Source organism: Sphaeramia orbicularis, chromosome 1 (genome assembly GCF_902148855.1).
Source record: "Sphaeramia orbicularis chromosome 1, fSphaOr1.1, whole genome shotgun sequence".
Lineage (NCBI taxonomy): Eukaryota > Metazoa > Chordata > Actinopteri > Kurtiformes > Apogonidae > Sphaeramia > Sphaeramia orbicularis.
The window spans coordinates 16,438,242-16,443,350 of NC_043957.1; the positions used below are offsets into that span (position 1 = coordinate 16,438,242).

General features: G+C 33.3%; 1 long non-coding RNA gene across 1 annotated transcript; it reads left to right on the forward strand.

Annotated features, from left to right (window-relative positions):
• Nucleotides 1-500: 500 nt before the first annotated feature.
• LOC115412434 (uncharacterized) lies at nt 501-3,050 on the forward strand. Its single transcript, XR_003934344.1, has 3 exons — nt 501-612; nt 696-750; nt 2,955-3,050. It is a non-coding gene; the product is annotated as an uncharacterized LOC115412434 (long non-coding RNA).
• The last annotated feature ends 2,059 nt before the right edge of the window (nt 3,051-5,109 follow it).

Below are 5,109 nucleotides of genomic sequence, written 5' to 3' on the forward strand. Positions count from 1 at the left end.
GTCGTCACATATGACCCACTTGGACGTTCAAATTCTCCATAGGGAATGTGGAAACCCTGTCATCTTCTACAACATTGATTCATCAGTAAAACCCATGGAGTTGGATCAATGACAGTGGATGGAGACACTGAGTTTATGTTCAGTTAATGATAGATTTCACTGGAAGTCACTTTTTTCTTCAGTTTTTTTCTGTTATGATAAAATAACCTTTGATTTTAATTTTCTCACTGATGACAGTAGCAGATATTTATCTGTTGTGTTATATTGAAGGTTTATTTGTAAATTTGTCTGTTTGACTCTGTTCATTCACAGGTAATGAAGGTGTGAAAGGGTTGAAAAAGTATAATTTTAACTATAATTTCTGTGAGGATTTTGCTGTTAAGGAGGGGATAAAAATGAACAAAAAAAAACAGAGTAACATTGGTATCAGCCAACAATTTTGCAATCAGTGCATCCCAGTGTGTTTCTAACTGATAAAAAGTTCCTGTTGTATATGTTATCTCTATTTATAGACAAGACATTCATCCAATATTCATTCACAATGAATATTATTAAGGTGATGCTGGTGGGTCTCCTGCCCATGGCTCTGATTTTCCTGACTCTGTGGAACAGGTAAAATAAGAAAGAAACATCATATTTCATTAAAAAATTTTTTAGTTTCACATAAATTCATATGTATTTTGTTTTAACTCCAGGAAGAAGAAAACTCAGAGCTTGAACACTGGACTGAATCCTCCTGAGAATATGGTGGTGAGTGAGACTGATACAGGTCACAAAGTTAACTCACAAAAAATATGAATAATTTGAGGATTTGTAGGATATGGTGATGACAATAAGTTTTAAATGATTAATTCACAATGCTGGGTTTTGAGATCAAACACACTCTCATACTTTTTTACAGTCAGAGATAAAAATTCACAGATTATGTAGAATATCAGGCAGCAAAGGCAGGAATTATCAGTTAGGAGGAAATAGTCCAACAACATTCAGTCACTGAAGTGATTTAATATCATAACTTTAAGTACACACAAAGAAAACAAAGAAAAGCTTTTGTATCTCTTTGTACAGAGTGAATCTATGGAACAGTATGAGTGTAGAGGATGTCCAAACATGAAGCGATTCAAGAAGGAATAAAAAAAAAAAAAAGTAATATTTAGAAATATTGAAGTGTAGGTGTTGGCTCATCAGTGGGTCTTTGGTCTTTCCTCTGTTTTTGTGGGTCAGTGTATGTGTTTAAATATCAGTGCTCATTTTTAAATTTGTTCTATGAATATTAAATTATTCCCAATAGTCTGTTTTCTTTATTAGGTGTCTTTTCTCATGGTCACTGCTTCCATTTGTGTATCAGTATGTTAGATCGTTTGTCTAATCATATTTCACAATCATGTGTTGCTGGTAAAATAAATCTACGTTGAGGCTCAGAATCATCAGTGCAGCCTCTGGAGTTTCTAATAAATATAAAATATACCTGATATATAGATGTCCACACAGGGCCAATGTAGCAAGTCTAAAATAACAGGCATTAGATTTCTGCAGACAAAGACAATATTAGTCATAGTAAGTTCAGCTACAAACTACATCTGTAGTGACTTGAATAAAATAAATATATGGGTTTAGATTTCATCAATGCCTGGCAGAGGAGAAGAAATGAATTTGGTAACAAACAAACTAAAAAATAAGCAGTAGTTTTGGTGAGCATAATGTGTCTGATGAACATTTGTATGTTTTTGTCATTTTCTTCAGTAAATATTGCTCATTGTGTTGACGTGATGTATGTGGGTCAGCTGTGGCTGTAGTGAAAGGAGACCTGCTGAGTTGTGTTTAGTGACTTCTTTTTTTAACAATGACATTCATTCTCTACGTCAGATACCTGTGTATGATGCAACAGCCTGTTACACTGTGTTTTTTGTGCCGTATAGTAGGTATAATAATGATAGTAAAAGGTGTATTAAGTCAGGTAGAACAACACTGAAGGTTAAAATGGTAAATATATGGACAGACACTGATATATGGACACACACACACACACACACACACACACACACTCACACCCTCACACACACACATGAGTTTAATGTGTTTATATATCTATACATAATTATGAATAATTAAGAACTTTTGGAGAAAAAGGCAGCACTAAATATTCACTTCTCACTCAGTTTCTAATGTGTAGAGCAGTGGTTCCCACCCTTTTTTGGCTCATGACCCCATTTTAACATCACAAATTTCTGGCGACCCCAGACAATCAAAACAGAGACTTTTTTTTTTTTTTTTTTTTTTATACAAAAATTGATTTGTTTTTGATCATGTAATAGTTTTATATATATACAATCCAGCTTGTATTTACAAGGCTGACAATTAATACTAAACAAACAAGAACTCAAACTATGAATTATGAAAGAGCTGCAGCATCTGAAACTGACCACATCGAACATTTGAAAGATAAACAGTACCACAGTGCTTCAGTTTCAGCTTCAGTTTGTCATGTCTTTTATGTATTGTGGTTGTCTCTCTAAACTCACCATATAAATGCATATATATATATACATATATATATACATATATATATATATATATATATATATATATATATATATATATATATATATATATATATATATATATATGTGTGTATACACTTTTTTTTTTTTTTTTATCAATTACTAGAAATTTCAAGTGACCCCACGTGGGGTCCCGACCCCAAGGTTAAAAAACACTGGTGTACAGACTGATTTATTATTTTAAATTGGATTTATTTTTCTCTATTGAATGATTTGATTTCTTTAGTTTCCCTTTTTCCTACACGTTCAAAATCACTCACAAACAAAGAAATAACTCTGAAATTCAGCCAGAGAAAAGATCAGTTTTTTTGTGTATGTGTTTTTTTAGTCAAAACATTTCAGGATGTTTGGTGAATGTGCTCTATTCAGTCTACTCTTTTTTCTGTCCATCAGTTACAGTCTTATCCTGACTACGTCAATGTGTCGGCGTTGAAATCAGTCACTGCAGCAAAGAGAGAAGATTCTCAGGAGCAAGAAAGCGTGATGTGATGTCACAGATATGATGATACTCCTTTGTCTGCATTTGTCAGTGAAAGGAAACAACAATATCTGTTCAATGTTCAATCATTTTTACAGTTTACCAAATTACAAGGTATATGATTTAACCTGTACATAATTCATTTATCAGACTCAGAGTATTTATCTGTGAGATTAAGGCTTTGAGTTTTGCATGTTTTGTTTCTCCGTATTCACTCATGGTTTCTATTTCTTCTTCACTTTAGTGGGTACCTTTATAATTTATGCTCACTTCTGTATTTTCATGCTTCTCCATTGATTATATCATATTAATGTACAAAGTCAACTCATCTGTTCCTCCATCCTGTCATTAACCCACTCAATAAATATCTAAATGCATTTTTGTTCATTGTGTTTCATCTTCACATCTGTTAAAGCTCTGTGTTCATAATAATCAGGTGATAATAACCTGATTTATATCAAATGTCAGCTTTAGACTATACAGAATTTTTACATGTAGATTATAGTTAATTATCTGTCTGTGAATCCTGTTTAATAAAACTATTTCATGATGAACAAGGCAAATTCTTTCCTCTTTCTTCAGACCGTACAATGTCCTGCCCCTCAGTACATAGAAGTTTAATGAACATGTGTAAAGCTTTACAATCAAAACAACTCATAGTGGCTCCTGATGTGCTTTCATTTACCAAACTACAGAGTCTGAAAAACTATGAATGAGTGAGTTACTGAAGCTGATAAGTTTCACAGTTCTGAATTAAATATTTAACACAGTGGTGGCTGATCCATAGGGGGCGCCACGCTCTGAATTACAGTAAGAGACGTCAAAATGATCTGAATACAAAGGAAAGGAGCTCCAGTGTTTCCTTCAGTATCGCCTTTAGCACAGGATACCAGCCACAGAGTAACATCCCATAATTAACAGTAGCAACATTGCCTGACCGGACTGTTCACAAAAATAAGACAAACAAGACGCACATCTAAGCACTTGTTGGTTTAACATGTGCAGAACCTGTGTTTGGTTTGGATGAGTTAGATGTTCACAGTCTAGAGTTTCTATCCTGGATTCATTTTCAGCTCCTTCACTCACAGACTGAACATTACAATCAAAGACTTACGATAGGCATTGAAACTTGTACATATAGCGTCCCCTCGAGTCTTATTTAGCACCACTTGTCACTGATATAACATGTGAACTCCACCTACATCTCATACACTTTAATGTCAACTAAAGCAGAACTGAGCCTGCATCTAAACAGAGGAGGAAACATGTTTCCTCATCAGCATCGTCAGTTGATTTTTCTAACGTTAATTCTGTCTTATCTTTTGTTAGAAGGTGTCATCATTTAGGTCAGTGGTTCTCAAACTTTTTACAGTGGAGTACTCCCTGAAATATACTTTTTTAGCCAAGTACCCCCAACTCTCAGCATTTTTAATTGAAAAAAAATGAAGCAAATTATGTTCCTGTGCCAAAGGTGTCTGTTTTTATTTTCAAAACTTTGCAAACAAACAACACATATTTAACTGTAATATATAAAAAAGACCACATTTTTAAAAGCATATTTTGTGGGCAAAATATAAATGTCCTCTTCCATCGATAAGAAAAATAAATAAATTGGTCATAAATTAATCTTTCATCAACAAAATATAATTACTTAGCTACTCAAATACTCATTTGGAATAATATAAAACAAATGTTCTTAAAATGTTACCAAAGCTTAAACAAGATGATTAATAATAAAACTATTACATGAATGTATTTATTGTGTTTTATTTTACAGAATTAATTCTAATTATTTGTTTTATATTCAGTACATGATTACTTAATTAATATATTTTTCCCAAAAAATTTCAAGTACCCCCTGGGCTTCTTCCACATACCCCTGGGGATATGCGTAGCCCGCTTTGGGAACCCCTGGTTTAGGTGATTCAGGTTTCTTATTAACAGGCGAGGTTACAAACTGGCATTTACGTACTTCAGCATGAATATTGCAAAAGAAAGGAAATGAAGACATATAGCTGCTTGGATTTCAACCTACTGACCACAGAAGAAAAGAATCTTTACAAGAAAACA